Raw genomic sequence first — 23,116 nt, forward strand, 5'->3', positions numbered from 1 at the left:
GTACCTCTGAAACAAATAATGCAATATATGTTAAGAAAAAAAAAAAAGAAGAAGAAGAAGGTAGCGGGAGGGGAAGAATGAAGCGGGGGAAATCGGAGGGGTAGACGAACCATGAGAGACGATGGACTCTGAAAAACAAACTGAGGGTTCTAGAGGGGAGGGGGGTGGGAGGATGGGTTAGCCTGGTGGTGGGTATTGAGGAGGGCACATTCTGCATGGAGCACTGGGTGTTATGCACAAACAATGAATCATGGAACACTTCATCTAAAACTAATGATGCAATGTATGGGGATTAACATAAGAATAAAAAAATAAAATAAAATAAACAAAAAAAACCCCAAAAAAAACAAAAAACAAAAAACAAAAAAAAAGAAAGACCTTGCTGATGGAGTCACTTTTTTTTTTTTTAAACCAAGTGTCTTGGAGCAGCTAAAGTGCTCTTATGTCACTGAGAGTCAACTTCCCCAGAAGTGTTAATCCAGGTACAGCAGGTGGTATCGGCCACAGACAAATACATCCTTGCTCAGCTAAAAGATAATTGAGGGCTATGCTATAGTTAAGAATAACTTTGGCCAGGGAGTCTAAGGATCTTTGTTGGGCAGCTATTGTCTTAGCAACAAATTTTGCAATATTTTCCAGACTTAAGAGACATATTTGATCACATTCTCATTTATACTTAGTCCTAACCAGAGGAGTATGGCCCTGCCAAAGGAAGTGAATCCTGAGTCCTGAGACCAGCAAGGTGACTCAGATCATTTGTGCAAAGTTGGGGGCACAGGTAGAAAACCGAAGAACCAGCTATCCAGACATTCGTAGGCTCAAGGAGCAATGTAACCACCACGGATAGAGACAAATCCGATCAGGGCACTAGCCATCCCAGCTAAGGTACTGCCATTAATGTCGTTACCAGAAGTCAAGCCAGGGGTCAGATAGGTTTGCAGCACATAGGGGGAGAAAATCCCCAAGCTTGAAATAAAGAGTCATTCTAAATACCTCATGGAGATGGGGGCTTCTGGTGAGATCTTTCAGTGAAAAGGAGCTCATCCAAACTAGGTAATCAGGAGAATGTGAGGAGCAGAATGCAGAATGCTACAGTTTGCATAGGTGTTTGTGTCTGATTGGGCACATTCAGTTATAAGTGGAGAATGGTAAAAACAAGTCCCAGGGCGTTCTGGCTCTAAGAGTTGAACTTGGTAAGAAACTTCCAAGGGGCGTCAATCATGGTGCACAGTGACATTGGGCATGGAAGAGAAATTGGTCCCAGGGAAAACCAGGGGTCTCCAGCATCATGGACAGATCAGAATCTTTGATGACAAATCCAGCAGTTGGAGAGTTACCCCCCTTAGGGCCTGGGAGATGTGTATGAGGGTGTTATCTCTCCAAGCCAGTGCCAGAGGAAAGGAGAGAAAGACGACAAAACAAAGTTTCATGTTCAGTTCAAGTATGAGGTCTTGAACCGGTGTCTTTGGTAGAAGCCGTGGACCTAGATGTCAGCTATTTCTCTTCCTTGTCAATTTGCCTCAAGGCCTCCAGTGTCTGCCCTGGGCCAGGAGTCAGGGGAAGCCTTCTTTGGCCATGAGATGTGTACCCAGGCTTCTCTGGTTCTGCAGCTGTGTCAGTGGTCCGGAGCACTTGGTAAGGTCCCTTCTACGACAGCTGCTTTCCTCTGATGATGTTTCCAGAATACCCACTCACCACACTCACCACGCTTCTGACTGTGACCCAAAGGATCCTTTGATTGGGATCTGGGAGGCTTCTTTAGCCTGTGGATGATAGACTTTAGCATAAGACATTACAGACTTAGAGCAGCGGGTCATCCTAGTGTGAGACAACAGGGATCCACAGAAGGTTGTATAACAATGCCCATGGTCTGCCTGTGACTATCTAGTGTGGAGTGAGTTTGTTTCCCAAAGGGGGTACTGTGAATATTTCTGCAAGGTCAGAGATGATGTGTTAGGCCAGGGAGTTCAAAGTCTGGTAGTTTCTGCAAGTTCAGAGATTTTAAGTTAAAGGATTCCATTAGTTCTCTTAACCTTGCCTGATGATGGAGGGTGAAGGGGACAGTGATAATTCAAAGAGGTTTGCAAGGTTTTTGTTAAGGCTTGTGTGATTTGCCCAGGTGAGTGGGTACCTCAATGGCTGGAGATTGAGGAAGGCATACCATGTGTGGGGAATGCACTTTCTAACCATTTATTTGCTGCTGTGAGGACACCAGCCTCATGGCAGAGAAGGTTTCAACTCCTCCAGAAAACACTCCTACAATAACAAGAGCTACTGATAATCCATAGGAGGTGGCAACTGAATGAGGTATAGTTGCAGGGGCTCAAAGGGTCCAGAGGGAGGAGGACTGAGGCCTCTGGGGACAAAAATAGTTTTTACAGGATGATGGACCTGACAGGTCAGACATTGATGGTAAACTGTTTTGTTTTTTTTTTTGCAATTTTATAGAAGTCTCCCCACCAATGTTTATTTATAGTTTGAGTTGTCTTCAATGCACCATGCTGGGTGAAGGAATGCAGAAACCGAAAAGCGGGGTTTGCCAGGGAGCCAGAAAGAACCAAGCAGCTGTCTTGGATTTTCCCATAACCCCGACTGTTCCCTGAATTGGCAACCCTTGTGTGCCTATCGTGACTTCTCTGACTTGGGAGCAGATTGTTGACATGTTGCAAGGACAGCAGGACGGCAACAGTCTGGTGATGAGAGACCATTTTTGCAGAAGCAGAGTTGACTTCGTCCACTTGTGCCACAACCTTCAGAGTCTGTCACCACTGCCTTTGCATGAACATCAGCTGGGGCGTTTCCCTGATGCTCAGGTTCAGTCTTTTTAGCGTGAGCCTCATTTTATGATATCAATTTCAGAAAGTAAAAGAATGGCAGTAATAATGGTTCTTTACTTGACATACATTTTTGATTGGGATCCCAGTGGACAGAGGAAATCCCTTTGTTTCCATAACATTGCCGAATTTTGGACAGCCCCAAAGGCATACCAATAGTCAGCATAAATACTAACAATTCCTTCTTCTGATCACTGGCACCCTCTGGGAAGGGCACAGAGCTTGCTTGTTGGGTTGATTCAGCCTGTGGGAGACTTCCTCTCTCAAGCAGCTCATACTGGGTGGTAACAGCATAACCAGCTTGGAAATTCCCTTTCTTATTTTGTACAATAAAACCCCTCAACAAACCAAATGAGATCAGGATTAGTCAAAGGAGTGTCTGGTAACTCAGGCTCTGGTGTCACGAAACCGGAGGTCATTAGCTCATAATCATGGGGCTCGCCTTCATCAGGCAAGGGTAGTAATGGGCAAGATTTAGAACATTGCACCATACAGAGTGCAGATTATGTGGTGAGAGCAGAAGGATTTCCTAGGGGGTTAGTCTCCTGGTAGAGATGTGCTGAGTCAGTTCAGAATTAGGAAGCCTTTGAACTGTGTGAGGACTTTGTGAATAAAGTCATTTCCTGAGGTTAAATCCACCAAGGTGTCTACCACTTTCGCAGCTGTGACGTAGCCCTAAGGCAGTTGGGATAGGTGTGCGCAACTGAGTCCAGTTATGTGCTGTAATATGCAATAGGCCTGTGTTCACTGCCACATTCTTGTGTGGACATCCCCAAGACAAGGTTATCTCTTTCACGCACAAATAAGTTAAAGGGTTTGAAGAGTTAGGTAGCCCTAAGGCAGGCTGCTCCTGTAGCACTCCCTGAGTCTTAAAAGGGCTGCTCCTGTTTGTCTTCCCATGGAAGGGGTTCTGGGACTGGAATTTTAGTCAGTTCATAGAGTGAGGAAGCTCCATAGAGGAAAATCAGGAGCCCATAGTCTACAATAGCCAGCCAGGTCTAGAAATCCTTGAAGCTGCCACTTAGTCGTGGGCCTAGGACATTCTTGGATTAGCTTAATCCTTTCTGGGGATAGCTGGATTCCTTCAGCACTTAGATTATGACCTAGGTAATGAGCAGTGTCTAGAGATCATTGCAATTTCTCTTTAGAGACTTAATGTCCCCTTTTAGTTGAATGTTGCAGCAAGTACATGAAATCCTTCATGGACGTGTCTTTGGGAACTGAGCATAGCAGGAGGCTGTCCCCATACTGTAGAGGGTTGACTTCCCGGGGAACAGGAGGTACTTCACTCTCGGTGGGACACTCAGGAGAAATAAGAAGGGGCCTCATGGAGCCCCCGAGGCATGACTGTCCAGGTATAGAGTTGGTTGTTCCAAGTCAAGGCAAACAGATATTGACTGTTAGGGTCTATGGGGAGGCTGAAAAAGGCTGAACAAAGGTCCACTATGGTGAACCATTCGGAGTCTAGTGGAACTGGTGACAGAAGGATGTCTGGGTTTGGGAAAACTGGGAAATGGGGAATAAGTCTCCTATCAGTGGCTCTCAAGTCCTGGACAAATGGCCACCCCGCCCATTAGGTTTCCTGACTGGCAAAATCCGTGTGTTGCAGGGGCTGATACAGGGAGTGGTCAACCCTGGGCTTCTGCTGTTGATGTGAGGACTGGTGTGGCCTCAGGCTGTAATGGATATTGAAGCAATTTTGCAAGAGGGGTAGTCATACCTACTGGAATCTTTATAGTCTCTGAACTTGCTATTCTACCAGTGTCAATATTAGAATCAGCCCACATAGTTTTGATTAAATCAGGGGATTTTTTTGTTGGAATTCTCCTTCTATATCATGGACAGATTGTAAAGAACATAAAAGGTCAGAGTCAGGTTGGCCAGGGAATTCTAAGGCGAGGTCTCCATTGCAAGCAAAGTGTATTAGCTCTTTTAGTTTAGAAGGGCAGTCTCTGTCCAATAGATTGAGGGGGGCTATATCACACAGCACAGAAGGATGCTGCTCAGTGCAAGGTCCCAGAGTCATTTGTACTGGTTGAGGCAAAAACTCCCTCTGAACTTTACTGGATCCTTCCACTATGGAAAGCTTTTCTTCACTCCCAGAGATTTGTTGTCCTATGAGAGTGGGATTTAAAGTAGCTCCAGTATCTAGCAGAATTTGGCAAGTTTTTCCATTAACTTTAATTGTAGTTTCCCCTTGGCTGTGTAAGGGTATTTCTGATAGCAGTTTACTATAAGGTGCCTCAGAGCCCCATCAATTTTAGGAGGAGCCCATCTGGGGCCTCTCACTTAGGGACACTGAGGAATTGGCATAGGATCTTTGAGGACAATCTTTTCTCCAGTGTCCCAGTTGATTATAAAGGGGCATTGGCCCCTGGGATAGACTTTTGATGATGGGCCCCTAAAGGGTGTGATGTGGGAGGTCCAGGTGTTACTTTGATCTATGGCCTGAACTGCTGTAGCTGTGTGGCCATTAATTTGGCAGGCCTCTGTTTATAATCTTGGTCCAGAGTCCTTTCAAAGTGTTCAGCTATGGTCACGAGTTCAGTCAGGCCTATGGCCCCCCATCCTCTTTTCTGTCTTTTTACTAACCTGCGAATCTTGGGAGATAATTCATTTACAAATAGGGCAGCTAGAGCTGGTGGGGTGGCCTCATTTGTTGTATGGAATTCAGAATGCCCTAGGAAAAGCACTTCCAAAAGGGCTTTCTGTGTGCCATGGGTTCATCTTTCTCCGATTTGCGTGTTGAATAATAAGCTAATCAATGTGGGCAGGGAAGGCTCCAGGAATGGCTTTTTTTTTTTTTTTTTTTTTAAATCTGTTGCTATATTGCTAGCTTTTTCTGGTCCCAAAGAGGACTATGTTGGAAAGTGAGGATCTTGACTATCATCCCTGGGATTAAGACATTCTGCTTCCAGCATCCATTTTTGGGCTTCAGCAGGTCCTACTCAAGTGCACAAGTGGATGAAGATCTGGCAGTTCAGGGTCATAAGCCCTGATAAGGATTCTAAACCCTCTTCAGAAAATGATTGGGGTTTCTCCCTGGTTTGGGAAATTCTTTAACTTTGGCCTTCAGTTCAGTTGTGACCAAGGAGTGAAAGTATATGAGGAGGATCACTTGCAACTTTGGGCAGTTTTATTTCAGGAGGTAACTCTTTAATCATCTAGAGTGGAAAGGCAGGTCAGATGGAGAGCTAGCAGGCCAGGAGGACTCAGATAAAGGAGGGCGGGGGCAGCAGCAGGGGTCACATCAGTCCTGTCATCTTTTGTTTTAAGTTCCTCTTGTATCTTTCACGTTTCACTAGCCTTTTCCAGTGAATCTTTCAATGAAACTATTTTTGAATCTTAAAGACTTTTGGACACTTTTGTGTGCCAATTAAAGTAGGTAGCACATCTTGTTCCTTTAATTAGGAACTTTTACTTTCAACTGCATTTCTTAAAAGACTGATCTTGTCGAATTGGAACATTCCCCAAAGAGTCATTGTAATTCTAGGTTGTTTTTAGTAAGATTTTGCCATTTTTGTAGATATTTATAACTTTCAGGACTATAGTTGTTAGACATAAAATAAGCAGGTGTGTCAGAAGGTGGTGCCTTAACTCTTTAGGGTTTAAGGATTCCATTGGCTAATCCTTTGAGTTTCTCAGAGCCAGTCAAATACCTAAAAGAGATGTGCCCCTGGGTTGGAGATTGTGTAGTGTTTCATAGTGTGCCTCACTGCATGGAAATTTTGTTGAGGTTGTTGGGTGACCTAGTGTCAATCTAACCAGTTCTGTGACCAATTTATCCTATCACAGGAGTCTTCTTGAGGTGGAGAGTACTCTAACAGGTTGTGAGTGCTCAACCTGTACCCACCAATTTTTGCAGCTTTCTGGCTTTTGAGATCCCCACTGGAAATAGCCTTTATCTACACAAAATAAGAAAAACAAATATTTGCACCTTAACATACCAACAATAACCAAGAGATGTTACTGGGGACTGGTTGAGAGAAGATGGTGCACACCACCAGCAATTCCCAGTGTGGCTCATACCAGCAGACTCCAGTATACAGATTGGAACTAGGGAAGGGATTCCAAACAACTGAACCAAGGGCTAGGGACGTGGGTTCCAGATGGAACATATGGCCAGCTCTGGACTGGAAAGTGATTAGATTATGAGATCAGTGTAAAGAGTGCATAACTCAACAGAGAGTAACTTACCCACAGTCCAGGGAAGTGGGGAGAAAGACAGTGAACTCCAAAAGGAGTTTGCCTGTGTTTCCTGTTGTCCTCAAATGCCATCAGAATTTCACTTCTGATCCTGCCTTTGCCACCAAATCTGTTAAACAACAAAAATCCAACTGAGTAAATTTAGGATCAAATTGGCTTTATTCAACAATTTATATGAATCAGGCAGCATCCTATGTAGCCAAGCTGTAGAAAAGAAAAGGTCCTTAAAGGCAGAAAGGGGCCAGAAAAAGGAAATTATTAGAAAGGAATGCATTGTTTCAGGCAAGGTCACCCTCCTAAAGGGGGTGGAAGGGCCTGTGGGATGGATTACCTCACTAGCGCTAACCAGGTAATTCCAGGTTGATGGGTTAGAGGTTAAATGCCTGAAGAGATGGAAACTGCAATTAGGTTAGGTAATAAGTCTTGGTTTGCCCCCATGGGGCTTAGCACTAGTGACTCCATTTTGAGCATGTTGTCTCCTTTTTTAAAACACTCTACAGCTTTGGTTTTTAATTAGCTTTTGATGAGTAAATTACAACCCCTTGACTTCCTCAGCTATGTGAAAGAATATCATGCTACCGAATTGACTCCCAGGGCCATCCCAAAGAACACCTAAGGAAAATAATTGGAATGCGTTTCAAAAAGGCAAAAATGCTTCAGAAAAATCACCAATACATCCCATTCACAAATGTTTGTGTGTCAGCTACACTTCATTAGCTACAGATATTTCTTAAGCGCTTCATTTTGACCACAAGTATGAAGTTGCTGACCATCAACTGTTCTCTCAGAGAAAATTGCTGTGCACACATGCTTGAGTCAGCACATAGGCCCTCAGAACAGACCCCTTGGCCGGAAGACAAAAGAGAGCAGCCACATGCATTTATCAGGGCTTTAACGAGGCCTGCAGATTCTTATTTCTCTGCCAAAAATACTAGAACAAAACACAACATGGTCAAAGACGCAAAAGTGGGGGAAATCCCTTCATTCAGAAAAAAATAGTGTGATAGTTGAAAGAGGTACAGAGAGATGCAGTTTGCTGAGTTTTTCTGAGGTTATTTGCCTTAAATATATTCCTCTGGTGTTTGACCCAGATTCCTACTTGTCACTGAACTTTGGCTAATTGCCTTGAAGAATAAGAATGAATGGAGCATTCACACAAGCTGGGGGCTGGGGCAGCCACTTGATGCCATTGCCAAGGGTTCTTGTGTGCACAAGACCTTTCCCCTCCCCACCCTCAGGTACCCACACTTCTCAAGGAGGATGTTCCTTAGTGAGTGCCGAGCTTCTGGAATGGAATTTAGCCTCGAACCACAATTGTTATTTTTCCTCCAGCTAAACCTTGTATTCATCAAGCTGGGTGGTCTATTACAATGTAATAGCTATAAGAATGTGAGTGATTTACAGAATTCATAGACCTTATCACCAAAGGGGCAAACCAACATGTGCTGCAATTCAGGGCATAGATGTTTGTTGTTAAAAGATTATCCTTAAGTACCATTCTTAGGTGGCCAGATAACATCTTCAAAAGTTGTAGATAATTCAAGGAAATATATTAAAGCAGATTTCTGTTTCTATCAGCAACTTCTGACTTTCCCTCTTCTTGTCCCTAGGACTGCTTTATCAGACTTCCTGAGTTGTCCTCCCAAGAAGGAGCTCTGGATAATAGATCCACATGCCTATGTTAACGTACCACTGTAGTCATTGATCGGAAGTGCTAACCCAGTGATTGCTGGCCATTGGGGATTGCCTAGATTAGCATTAGTAAATTTTCGGAGAGGTACATCTCTTCTTCTAGAATGGCAACGTGACTTAAAAAAACAAGCAGAGGGTTAGATTTTCTTGACATTTGGTGGGTGTCTAAGGTATCCTCGTGGGGTTAACTAACAAGGAAGTGCCAAGTGCGGACTAACAAGAAAAGCTACTTGCAGAGAAAGCGATGTCAAAGAGACCCTGCAAAGGAAGGGCAAGAGTCCCTGAGGCTGTGGGATGGCATTCCTGCTCAGGATAAAATGTTACTGGGACGCTGAAGAGTTGGAAGCTGACTGTTGGAGAGACAGAATCCAAGGTTACTTTATTTTAGATCTAAAAATGAAGTGCAAAGTTCACAAAATTTATATCAGGTGTTTGTGCCTTCTAATTTAATTATTTTTGGTAACTCCTGCAAACCCACATCACTGGAAAGGATTGTGCACAGTGGGTGGCATCTCTGCATATCTTACGACAAGGATATGTAGGTCCATAACCCCCTGCCCTCAAGCTCTCAATGGAAAAGCCGAAAGATTTATTTTTCTAACTGTGATCTGCATTGCTTCTTCGGTTTGCCCCAGTACGTATCTGTCTGATGAGTGAGCTGCACAAGATTTCAGGTAAGGACGGCTGGAGCATGGTTCACAATGCATGAGCGGCCTGACTCACACACAGAGCTCTGAAATACAGGCAGGTCCCAGCTTGCACGGGCTCTGCCTTATACTTGATGATGGTTCTCACCATCAAGATTGAGTGCTGCGTGCTGGATCCTGCCAGCTCCCCAGGCCTGCGTGAGGGGTGGCCATGCCTGGAGGATCTCTGGACCAGCATGTCTGCTCCTTTGCTGGAGCTGACTGATGTTTGGCGTTTGTTTGGAATATTGTTTCCATGATTCTTTTATTAAAATCAGCTGTGTGGGGCTCCCCTAAATGATTCTCTGTTCAACAAACTGAAGAATGTCAAATAGTGAAAGTATAATTTGAGTTATAAAATGGAGAGGCAGGTCCCAAGGTCATTTCTTGTGAAGACATAACGATGGGACCAGACAGAAACCTGTCTCTCTAAAGATACAATGGAAAAAGAAAATCAGGTTAGAAGACAGAGGAAGGGCTTCAACCAGAACTGATAGAGCAGTCCAGGAGGAGGGACGTGCTGGGGGAATGGGCCAGCATCCGTTTGAGGATTTGGAGTCGGAAGGAGGTCCTGGGTTTTCCAGATGAGGAAGAGTGAAGGGAACGGATGGGGCCACCTTCCCTTACTGATGGAGCTGATTCTAGAATCCCTAGATCTGGATCTTAGTCTATAGATTCTTGCACCAAAACACGGGGTTTCCCAGTGAAGTAAAAATTGAGCTGAAACAGGGAAGACCCAACTATTTACACACATCTCCCCTATTCTGAGAAATGCACTGTCTCCATGTGGTCCAGTTGTCATTGCAGTAGATGACATCTCTGTCTGCTGAAAGGCTGAAGCAGCTGTTTCTCTCTGGGGTGGATGGTTGTCATTGCAAATCCAGCTTGACTGTTGTGTGTCTTCATCAGTGGTGCTCTAATTTTATCCGATATAGGATGTACTTGTGTGTGACCAGCTGAAACGTGGCACGCCAAGGCCTCGGTGCCTCCAGACCTTGGATGGAATGTGCTGGATACAACATCAAAAGTCCTAAATAATTGGCAAAGGGTCCAAAATTAGATTCAGATGCTCCTTGCTTGGAGTCCTCGAAACTTATTATTTCCATGGAATTCACAAAAGCAACTGGTGTCCCAAGAGAAACTCCAGGTTGCTACTGACCGCTCAGGGCCTTTTGCATTCACCTTGAAGTTGGGACCTTGTTACCTGCAGACACCCATCGCCAGGCTGGTGACGCGCCAGCCCCAGGCTGCCGACGCGCCAGCCCCAGGCTGCCCCGCGAACTCACCCGTTCCTCGGTACTGGCCTGTCGGAGCTCGAGCTGGGTTGTGCTTTTCTTGCTGCTGTTTACTGTTTTTCTGGTTTTGTTTTGTTTTGTTTTGTTTTGCCTTTTCTGGCTCATCTCTTCTTTGGGTGTCAACATTATTACAGTCCAGTGCTAAAATTCCCTTTTAGTTTCTTCAAATCTAAAAAAAAAAAATCTATGTGTTCCAAAAATGAAAAATCACAGATTGTTTCTCTCTTACTGTTTTGTCCTCTTGAACTCAAGTCTGCTGACACGTTTCTAAGATCAAACCATGAAGCACCAACCACTGCACCGGGAGGTGAGGGTATTCGTTCCTCTTTATTTCTTTCTGTGAATGGGATTCGTGCTTTCCTGTTGCCTCATCTTGCCTGATTGGGGGACGCTCTGTGCTTTCCACAGGTAGGGTCAGAGTCCCGGACCTCACTGATTCTTCGGAGCACCTGGGTGCCAGCTGGGCCTGGCTTCTCTACTTTCCTTCCCTAGGGAGGTGGCATGGCGGGCTCACACCGTTGGGTACTGGTGGAGCTGGACGTTAGGGCGCCTCGCACATCTCATGACTTAGAGCACCCCGGGGCCTGCACGGGGGGGGGAACGGTCACGAGGAATGAAGGAACGCTGGTGGATCACGCCTTCCTCCTCCTGGCAGGACCTCCGGGGAGAGCCCACCACCTGGGCAGTGGGGCCGGATGGGGGCTGGGATGTGGGCTGGGCTGCAAAATCACAGTTCCTGGATTCTCAGGCCACTCTACCTCAATGTAATCATTTCTCTGAAATTTAGAATGTAACTCATTTATGTGGAATTCTTTCCTTGTTTTTCCTATTTTTAAAAAGTATTTGCCCACTGTGAATTGTGTAAGACTGTTGAATCACGGATCTGTACCTCTGAAGCAAATAATACATTATATGTTAAAAAAAAAAAGAAGAAGAAGAAGAAGATAGCAGGAGGGGAAGAGTGAAGGGGGGTAAATCGGAGGGGGAGACGAACCATGAAAGACTATGGACTCTGAGAAACAAACTGAGGGTTCTAGAGGGGAGGGGCGTGGGAGGATGGGTTAGCCTGGTGATGGGTATTAAAGAGGGCACGTTCTGCGTGGAGCACTGGGTGTTGTGCACAAACAATGAATCATGGAACACTACATCAAAAATTAATGATGTAATGTATGGGGATTAACGTAACATAATAATAATAAAAAAAAAAGTATTTGCCCAATTAGTTAACGGTCCACACAAACCAGTCAAAGGGCACCATGGTATGGTAGGAAGCAATAAGACGGTGGGATCTATTTTTATTCTTCCAGTACATTTCTGCGTTGACCCTAAGTGGGATTTACTTGGTCTAATACGTGGTCTCTTTATCTCTAAAAAGAAGAGGTTGGCTTGAGCGATTTTTAGGATCACTTTCTATTTAACAAACCAGTAAGTTGACATATAATTAAGTGTGGGGTGCAGATGTGTGTGTCCAGGAGCAAAGTAAGTTGTGTGGAGGGCTGCTGGGGACAAGTGTCTGGGGGCGGCTGGGATTGGCCCTGGGCGACGGGAGGCGCCTCAGAGGGTCAGACAGGGGAGCGCGGGGAGCAGGTGAGGAGGGTCCTGAGAGCCCTGAGTGCTGGGAGAGGGAGGTGACAGAGGGAGTCTGAGCAGGGGGAATCTGGAAGGAATTTTCTACCCCGCAACATGTAAATAGAAATGTTGCTTTCCACACCCATGTTTTGTCATGACAAAGGCAAAAGACGGGGTTTTCCTGTTTTTAAAAGAATATTCCTCTCAGAGCTTTTGATGTTATCCCCAAATAGTCTTTCATCTCTTCGGTTATGCCCCCAAGTGACCCTAAGTCCCCTTTGGCAAACAGCCACCAAGAAGTGGAGTTTGGGTCAAATTCCCCTGGAGAAAGGGGAGGACCCCGGCTTGAAAGGACTGGTGCTTGCTGGCCCCCTCCTCGGCCCCACGGTCTCTGCATGGAGGGACCCCTCCCTCTGCAGCTCGTCAGGGCTGACGCCCATCCTGCTAACTGTCCCCAGGGAGTGGCTGGCACGTCAACACTCAATCCCTTGACCTCTGGACTGACTTTCTAGGGCAGGGCTCAGGGCTCACCGGCACTGTGGTCTGGGTCCTGCGCACTTGCCCACAGCTTGGGTCTCATCCCGGCTCCCAGCACTGTGGTGAGAGGTGCAGGTCACCCGGCTGGGGACAGACCACCTCTCTCCTGTTGCTGCTTCAGTGGCCCGTGCTGATGGAGTTTGGGCAGGAATGTCCCCTTTACACTGTGCAGACAGGGTCACTAGCCTCCAGGGACGTCAGGGGAAAAGGCCTCAGATTCCCTCACTTTTTGGTTCCATCCAAGCAAGGGCTGCCTGGCTGGGATTGGAGGAATCATCCCTGCACTGGGGGGTTAGTCTCTGACACCTGAGATTTGCTTTTGGGTGTCTCCCCCCCCACTCTAGAGATGGAGCTTGATGGAGTCAGGCCCCAGAAAGGCTGTCCTGAGAGCCAGCCACCCCTGCCACCAAATCTACCCCACTGTTTTCCTTTTTTAATTCAGGACGATGCAATGGTTTTAGCCCAGGGGGCCGTTCGAAGAAGCAAAACGTCATGATTAGGAAATGCCAGCATTAAATAATTTCTCTGGGCTTCATTTCCTCTCAGAATGGAATCTCAGCAGGGGCTCGCAGCCCCCAAGCCTTTCCCCTTACTCGGCTGTTTTAGATCCAGTTCCAGGACCTTCCTTGATCCTGGTGGTGAGCATCCCCGCCCCCAAGCCCTCTTTGGAGTCCTGGCCATTAAGCTGAGATATTTTAAAATCACAGAAGCTTAAGGCTGGAAAGCATTTTGACAGGTCCCCCCTGGCCAAAGTTAAATGCCTTTTCTCCTGTTTTGCTGAGGGGTTCCCCTCCAGCATGCTGGCTCTGGATGCAGCCCCTCGCTGGGCAGCCCCTTCAACAACAGCCCTGGGGCTCCGCCCTGTAGCTGCTCACCTAAAGCTGGCCCGCCACCGGATCCTTGGGGCCTCGGGGGGACCTCTGGGAAGGTAAATAGGACCAGGCTCCCGGAAATGTCAGTGGAAATAGAGCAGCGCCTTGCAATAAACAGGAGCTGAATGGCATCACACCTCCGGAAGGTAGAGTATGTTCCAGCCTAACTATATTTCAAACAGCGCCTACAGAAGCATTTACTAGAATACTCTAGCTCTGACCTGGCTGGTGCTGGGGGCAGTGTGGCAGTGTTAGGCCTGGATGTTGCACTTCTTACACGGACTACATCGAGATCTGACTTTTTAGCCTGGGGTCCACAGAAGTCACCAATACTTTTCTGCACAACGCTCCTTTATTCGATATTTGCATTGATTGTTTTAATTTGTGGATATTTATGGATAGCACAGGTGGTTCAGTGGGGGACAGGCCGACGTGCTCCATGCCCACATGGATTTCACAGCCCTGCAGGGAGGCAAATGGTCCCAACCACACAGGTTAGTGTTTGGGTACAATTGTGGGAAGTGGCTTGAGGGAAGGAAGGCATGCTTGGAAAGTCACAATGGGGCAGGAAAGGCTTTCTGAGAAAGGGATGTTCACATGGAGCCCTCCAGGGTTACTGCTGTCAGCCAGGAAGGAAAAGGGGTCCTAGGAGAGAGGAAAGCTGTGGAAGAGCCTGGTCTATAGGAGGAGCACAGGGGAGATGTGGTCCACCAGCAGGAGGGAGCCGCCGTGCACAGAGGCTGGGAGCAGGTGCATCTTTGCCCTGAAGCAGTGGGAACTCTCTCTAGGCTTTTAGCCTAGGCACACTCTTCATCGGATGGACCTTTCTCTAGGGTCACCTGGGATGCTGTGTAGACTGGAGTGGCCCCAAGTGGAAGGAAAGAGCCAACAGGAGGTTGAAGCCCTCATCCAGGTGAGCGAAGATGAGGCTTTAGTGGGAGGCTTCCGTGCTCATGGGAAATGTCCAGGTCAGAGACACCATGGGACACTTGTCAGTCTGCGGATGTGGCCTTGAGTGAGTAAGCTTTGGCTGAGATCTAGAGGGGAGCTTGCAAAGGGAGGAGAGAAAGGCCAGCCCAATCTTCAAGTGGGGGCTCCAAGTTAGATGCTAATGGGGTCCATGCATAAGGATGCCAGGGCCCCCCTCCTTCTGTGTTCCTGTGTCCTGGCCCTGCTTTCTGTGATTCAAGAATCACCCCCCAGCTGTGTGAGGTAGCTCTGCCTCCACTCCCAATGTACATATAGAGAAACTGAGGCACAGGAGCATGAGGCCACCCAGCTCAGGCAGTCTGAGCTCTTCACCCTGCCCCTCTCCCATTTGGGCAAGCCCCCTTGGAGAGGCTGGTGTTCACTACTCAGCTCAGCCAGTTGTTGCCATGGGACGGATATGGGTCAATAAGACCTTTTGAGTTTTTGAGGTCTGGATTTTTATGTAGTTTCCTCTTTTTAAATATCACCAATCATCACTACATCAAAAACTAATGATGTATTTTATGGTGACTAACATAACATAGTAAAATAAAATTTAAAAAAATATCACCAATCCCTTCACCATTTTCAAAAGCACTGTTGGAGTCAAAGAAATTGGGAGAGGATACTTCGGTCTTAAGTCTTTAAGTTAAAGGTCAGAAGGGGAGGAGGGACTGTCACAGGATTTGGAGAAATAGGGGTGGCCCGAGGGCCACGGTGTCCTGGGCTGCATGGGCTGAAAGCAAGGGGTACTTCTGCCCAAGGAAACTGCAATTTATGGTTGATTTTTCTCCTTGCATGATTCTACCCTCATCCTGGCTGGACATTCTCCCTTCTGTGGGCAGTCCTGAATGTCCTTCCTTTTGCCTTTATGAGGTCCTCCATTCATTCTGCATTCCCAGGCAGGAGGCACAGAGGACTTCAGTGATCTGGGTCCGGGATTGACACCTGTGGCCTGCTAGCCAACGCTGAGTGAAGTAAGAAACTGGGACCTGTGTCTCAGGTGGATCAAGTGACCCCAGGACCCACCAAGCAGGAGCCGAAGACCGACCACCCATAGGCACAACCGGGCTCAGAGAGAGTTTGGTTGGGGCCACCCAGGTGGAAGGAGTTTTCAGTGTTTAACACTCACTGGATTTCACATGCAAATTTGAATTTGGGGTCTTTCCTGACAGGTGATGCTGGGGAGCACGGAGATCTTCCCACATGGCTACATGGAGCTCTCTCTCCAATTAATCACAGCCCCTACCCCAGCCCCACGGTCTTCCACTTGGCTTACTTTACCAACTTCCCTACCTGCCTACACTCTCTGGGCAGATGAGTTTGAGGCCCTCCCAGAAAACTCAGTAAATCAACCACAGACCTCAGGGCAGGAGGTACCAGTGAAAGGAGCAAATGGGTGAATGGATTAATGAATGACCAAGCAGATCCCCTGTGACAGTCTGCCCTGCCCCATCCAATAGCCCTAGAATCACGACCTCTGTATCGCGGGCAGAATTGGGATGTGATTTCCGGCTCCTTACCCTGCGCCAGGACCCCACATTGATTCCCGGGTCTGTGTCAGGTACCACCCACACAAACTTGGGGAGGAGAAATTTCTGGCAAAAATTAGTCATCCAAAAAGCAGTGGGTATGTCTCCCTCGCTTTCCTCCAAAACCCTAATTCTGAATCTACTGCATAATAAGAGTAATAAGTGCACCAGGGGCTCCCTGCTTCGGGGGTGTCCCCAGCTCCCCGCAGTGCTTAATTCACATTCAGTCATTTCCCTTCAGTCCCAGGCTTGGGGTTGGGCATGAGATCCATCCCACAGCAGTGCAGGGTCTGTGACTGCACGGTCCGCAGGGAAGGACATCCCTGAGCCAGCCCTCGTCCAGGGAGCCTGATTTTCTCTCTCCCGGCTCACCCCTCATGACTTCCCTTAGCTGCCTCCTGCAGGCCCAGAGAGAGGGGTCCTGGTCCCCGGGTTCTGCATTCCACTCTTCCTTGGGGAGCCTCCAGCTAAGGCCGGGCCACCGATCAGACTTCAGAAGTATCCGTGCCGGCCCCTCTGTGCCACCTCCAGGCTGTGGGGTGGAGGCCTGTTTATTTTGGGTTTGATGAGTAAATCATGTGGAACAGAATCAAAAGCTCTGCTGAAGTCAACACAGATGACATCTGTCACTTCCCCTAATCCCTCAGGCAGGGGAGAGGGGTTTGGATTAATTAGGCTCTTTAAAACATTTGCCAACAAATGACTCAATGCCCTCTTCTTTTAGTGCACTAGTGAGTGAAAATGCTGCTTTTTCGCCCTTGTTTTCACATTTGAAGGGTCAGGTTTTGAGGTCAAGTGTCCACTGTATCCTTTTCTCTTTGAAAATGCTCAGGTAGTGTAACCACTACTACTGAGTATGCCCATGGTAGAAATCAAGCGTTCTTGTTTCTCATGAAACGTAGCGGCCATGAATCCAATAAGGGGCATTGTCTGGCCTGAGCTTCCCCTGATTGACAAGGGAAGCATGTATTTCGGGTGAGAGTCTCTGGAAGCCAGGGATGAGTCCAGTGTAATTAAATGGTGCACTGTTCTCTGTTTATCCGCTGAAACACGGCTGTGCCTTGGAGGACACGCCGCATACTCTTGTCTTCAGAGGCACGTGTGCGACTCTTACCCTTACTCAGAGGACGGTTTGTTTCGCAGGGTCTTGACTTTGGGAGAGACTCAGCACAGGGCAGATCCCGCACTTGCAAACCTGAGAGTGAGCGCACCCTAACCTTCCTGCTGGTCCCATCTGGGCCTTGTCCCCCACCCAGGCCCTTTTCATTATCCCTTTGCTGTCCCTATGAAACAGTGTCCCCTGCTACCCATTTGACCTGGGGGGCCTGGGTCTTTGTCTTATTTCATTTTCTTAGAACTGACTAATCCTCATCTACTCTTCCCGACTGACTCTATGTGAAACCAACCTTCTGTATATTTCTGCCTTGTCTCCTCACTGGGGGGAAACTGAGGCAGGACAGAAAGAGCCTTGGGCTTGCATCCAAGAGATCTACACTTGAGAACCAGCTCTCCACACACTACCTGTATGATCTGACAGTCATCTGATGCTCTGAGCTTCTGTTTGCTCCTATTTAGAGTAAGCATAGTAGTATCTTTCTTATAGAGTTGTTGTCAGGATTAAGCTAATATAGAAAAAATGTGTGCGGCTCAATCCCTGCACATGGTGGTACTTAACAAATGTTAGGCAACAGTCCATGTCCTGAAAGCTGTACAATTAAGCTATGGAAGGAAACATAAGGGCTTCCCTTCTGCAATAATAAGAAATTACTGTGTAAACCAAAACACTGTCATGGAATTGTAGAGGGTATCAAGCTAAGTGAAATAAGTCAGACTGAGAAAGAAAAATACCATTTATAATTTCACTAATGTGTGGAATCTAAAAAACAAAGCAAACGCACAAACAAAGCCAGAAACAGACTCATAAATACAGGGAACACAGTGGTGGCTGCTGGGGGGGGGGGGGTGGTGGTGGCGGTGAAACAGGTGAAGGGAACAAAGAGGTACAAACTTCCAGTTATAAAATAAGTCACAGGGATGGAAAGCTCAGCATAGGAAGTCCAGTTTATGATGTCCTAGTCATGCTGTATGGGGACAGGGGACCACACTTGTCCTGGGAGTGCTGAGCAATGTACAGACTTGCTCAAACACTATGTTGTACACCTGAAACTAACCTAACACCGAATGTCAACTATTCTTCCATAATAACAGGTAAAAAAATTCTGGAAGGTCTAAGTCCCTGAAGAACAGTCCTTTTCTAGGTGATCAAAGGCCAGTTGCTGAGGTCAGGGACGGGCAAGCGGAAGAGCAATCCTGCTTGAGAAAGACAATCTTTCTCAGGTGAAGAGGAAGTGGGAAAATTGCATCAGCCTAGTGGACTCCTGAGTCTGTAGGAAGTCTAACGTAAAGAAAACTCTCTCTGCCAAGCCATCTTCCATGTGGGAGTGACACCAAAGGACCCGGGGGTAACCCGGGGCTGAGGCCATTGACTGACGTGATGGGCTGTTCCCCCAGCCTCTCAGCCTTGGGATGTCCCAGCCTGAGGTCTTCCCGTGGTGAGGTTGTGCAGTTTTTAAGTCCCAGGTCTCTCTGGTGGGAGAGGTCTCAACTCTCCCTCAAACCTTTTGAAGGTAGAGGTGAACTAACCAAAGCTGCAACCAAATTTCCACCCAATTCAACTCCTGAATCTCTCTGACTTCTTCTTTTTCTGCCAGCCAGAGAGAAGACTCACGTGATTAGATTTAGGCTCTCCCGGATAATTCAGGATAATCTCCCTGTTTTAAGGTCAGTTGATTAGTAACCTTAATGACATCTGCAAAGTCCTTTTTTTGCCATGTTATTTGACATATTTATGGAGCAAAGGTCATGGGGCCCAAATTCTGTCTACTACACTTCCTGTTCCAGAACCAGTAATTAACGAACAAAGTAAAATCCTCTTAAAATTACGTACATCCTTCCAGTCTTAATTAGTCAAGTGAGGCGGATAAATAGGCACAATTTTCTTGATCCCTGTTCTCACGGTGCTTCCTTCCCCACCAACCACCTCCTAGCAAAGGTGGGAGAGGCCCTGAAGGACAAGGTCCTGGCTTGCATAGTCCAAGTAGAAGTAGAAGGCCTATGGCTATCTGACACTTATTTCCTTAGCTCTCGGTGATGCCGACAGCTACCAGCATTTATTACGTGTTTACTCTGTGCCAGGCATTGTGTGAAGTATTATAGGCACATCATTCCTTATTTCATCTTCCAACGACCCCATGAGAGTGGCATTATTAGAAGGAGGTTTAAAGGTCACCTGCTGTCACTGGAGTAGGTCTCTGCTGCACATCAGCCCTCATCCCAAGTGGTATATGAAGGTCACTTCCTTCCACATGTGGCTGATCTCGGAGCAAAGGGCAGCAAAATGTTCGCCTTCTCCCTGCACTTTGGAGATGCTCCGGTGCCCCTGGTGCCAGCTACTCTCTGCCCAGCTGACCTACTCTGCGCGCATTCTATGAGTCAGCACCCTCCTCTCACTGACTACATGGGACCAAGGGGCCAGTCCAGACCCCTGGTCAGTGGTTTCCAAAGCATGTTAGGTTTGGACAGGTTTAGAAACGTTTCCAACCAAGACCCAGAAGCTTTGGTTGGGGATGAGGGGGTAGGAGGGAGAAGCTGATTCCCACCTAACCCCCCCACCTCTTGCAGGAGCTTAGAGGGAACCCTTGGCCTGAAAGATGGTGCCCGAATAGAATGAAGAGATGACTCTAAGGGGCTGCTCTTCCCTTAAGTCTTTCCCAAGGGCCCCTGGACCTGCTACAGGAAGGTCTAATTCTTGTTTTGATTATTAATTTGTAACACTAGACATTTTGCTTGAAAAGTGATATGAGGCAACTTACAATAACACATGTGGACTATGACAAGATAGAGGATAAATAGGGAAGTAGACGTGAGCGGGAAGTAAGGTGAGCACCCAGCGTTCTGGGCACTTTCAGAGATGAGCTCAGACTGGGCTCAGAAGTTATAAAAACACAGGGGTTCTAGGGTCAAATATGTTTGGGAAACTGCTTACTTTATCCCAGCTTTGGGGACTTAACACGCACTTCAGAACTTTAAGGGATCTGGGTTTCCTTATGGTAAAGAATCCAGTTAAATTTCTTTCTATCACACACATACACACACACAGACACACACACACACGCTGCTTGTTTTTCTGCTATTGCAATAATGGGATGAACTGAATACGCTGTTTCAAACCTACTCTCTCAATATCATAGCGTAAACATTTTTCAGAGCTGTTAAATAATTTTTTCTCAAACACATTCCTTAATAGTTGCATTAATAATCCATATCATGATTATACAATAATTTATGTCCCCAAATCCTATTGTAATATGTTTAGGTTGGGTCTCATTCTTTTAACCTATAAATAGCCCTGGATGTATAGCTTTAGAGCTAAATCTTTGCAGAGATCTGTGATTATATCCTCAGGATCTATCCTTTCCATTGGCATTTCCGGGTCAAAAGGTATATGGATTTTAAGGTTCTTGATACATACTGCTATTGTTGAATATTTACAATAATTTAATCTTATTCTTTAATTTTTGGTTTTGAAATAATTTTAAAGAAACAAACAAACAAAAAAAACTTTCAAGAATAGCCCAAGGAATTTTTCCCCAGAATCATATGAGAGTCTGTCATAGCCATGTGCCCCAACACCCACAAGTGCTTTACTGTGTGTTTTGTGCAAACAAGGTAAATCTTCCACATGACCCCAGCATAGCTGTTGAAGTAAGGAAATTAATGTCCATACAGTGCTGTTCTGATTCCTAGACTCCTTTCAGCAGTTGTCCTAATAATGTCCTTTGGAGCAAAATGACTCAAACCAGGTCATATGGTGCTTTTAGTTGTCCTGTCTCTTTCAGTCTTCTTCATTCTGGAACAATTTCTTAATCTTTCCTTGACTTTTATGACCTTAATGCTTTTGAAGATTACAAGCTAGTTATCACATGACACCCCTCAATTTTGGTTTATCTGATGCTTCCCCACAATTAGAGTCAGATCATTCATATTTGACAAGAACATCACAGACGCAATGCTGTACTCTACTCATTGCCTCCCATCAGGTGCCAGATGATTCTGTTTTAATCCTGTAACTGGTGACACTGACACTGATCATTGGTTAAGGTGGTGTCTATACAAACCATGAGAGATGATGGACTCTGAAAAACAAACTGAGGGTTCTAGAGGGGAGGGGGGTGGGAGGATGGGTTAGCCTGGTGATGGGTATTAAAGAGGGCACGTTCTGCATGGAGCACCGGGTGTTATGCACAAACAATGAATCATGGAACACTACATCAAAAACTAATGATGTAATGTATGGTGATTAACATAACAATAAAAAATAAAAGAAAAAAGTGGTGTCTCTACCGTAGGCATTCTCTACTGTGAGATTTCTTTCTTCATCTTTGTAATGAATAAATATTGTACAAGGAGATATGTGAATATCCTATTTCTTTTCACACTTTCATCCACTCATTTTAGCATCCATTGATTTTTGGGGGGGAGGAACTATTACTATAGTACTTGCCAAAAATGGTGATTTCCTAATTCCACTGTACCTTCTGTATTTATTAGTTGGCTTTCAACTCTAACACCGAGCTTTCTCTTTTCTCTATTTCTTTGTGGAGTCCTGTTTCATTCCATGGATTATGGTGTATTGGCATCATTCCTTATTTTGATGCTCAGAATGTGCCATGTTTAGCCAGTGGGAACCCGTCTCCCTGGCATCTGTGTCCTTTTGTCCTGTCTTCACTATAGTTTTGGCACCTTTTACCTTCTGTTACAGTAAGATGTTTCTACTTGAAATCAGCCATTTCTCCATGTGGCTTTAGTTCCTTTCACTGGAGAATGGCAATTAGACACCAACATCTGCATGTGAGGTGTGCTCATTGCTACTGTGGTGTTGCTGCTTTGTGTCTTCTCCAAGGATAGAGCTGGAATTTATATGTATATAAGTTCACAAGGATACTTTAAGTCCAATGCTACACTGTAGGAACCATCTTAATGTTGTTCCTATATTTGTAACTCTATCATCTTCTTATCATCAGTATATTTGCCTAGTTTATTCCTCATATATGACCAATCTTTGTCCCTATGCCCAGCTGCCCCCATGTTCCATATGGACCATCTCCTCACCTGGCTCCACCTGTGATCCCAGAATGAGGATGCTGCCACCATGTTGGCCCCTTTTTCCTACACATATTAGCCTTCCTCACCCTGCTGGGGCTCTGACCTCAGGCTGGGACAGCTGTCACTCTCTTTCCTTGTCATGAGCTTTTACTTGACTGGGCCCCAACTAATGGCAATTATAATGAATTATTCAGGGAGCAAGGATGGAAAGAAGAGTGGGTTATGATTATTCTTACTGAGGATAATCATGTCAATAAGGAAAGGGAACAATGATCTTAATTGTTTTTGTACTGGTATTTAGAATATGCATTAATTATGAAATAGGAAAAAGTAACTAAATTTTGAAATATGATGAAGACACAAGTTAAGAGATGAAACTGTATGTGGGAGGCTGTGCACAGTAGGATTACAAGTTCAGTTCTGATAGCCACACCTGAGAAAGGAGCCCAGAAAATAATTCTGACATCTTACTTATGAAAGGACTGGAAACAGTAAGTAAAGTGTCAGTAAACAAATACAGAACACTCAGCAATAAAAAGGAACAAAATATAATTAATACATTTCAATTATAACACATAAAAAATTGCGGTTTTACCCTGAGAAGGTGCAGGTGATTCAACATCAAACAATCTATTCCTATCATTCGTCAAGTTTAGAGACTAAGGAGAAAAGCCATGCGATGACCCTAGTTAATGGCAAAAAGGCTTTTGGTAAAGTCAAAAATAGAATTCTTTCTAAACTGTATAGTAAATTGTGAAT

This window comes from Neomonachus schauinslandi, chromosome 3, assembly GCF_002201575.2.
Source record: "Neomonachus schauinslandi chromosome 3, ASM220157v2, whole genome shotgun sequence".
Lineage (NCBI taxonomy): Eukaryota > Metazoa > Chordata > Mammalia > Carnivora > Phocidae > Neomonachus > Neomonachus schauinslandi.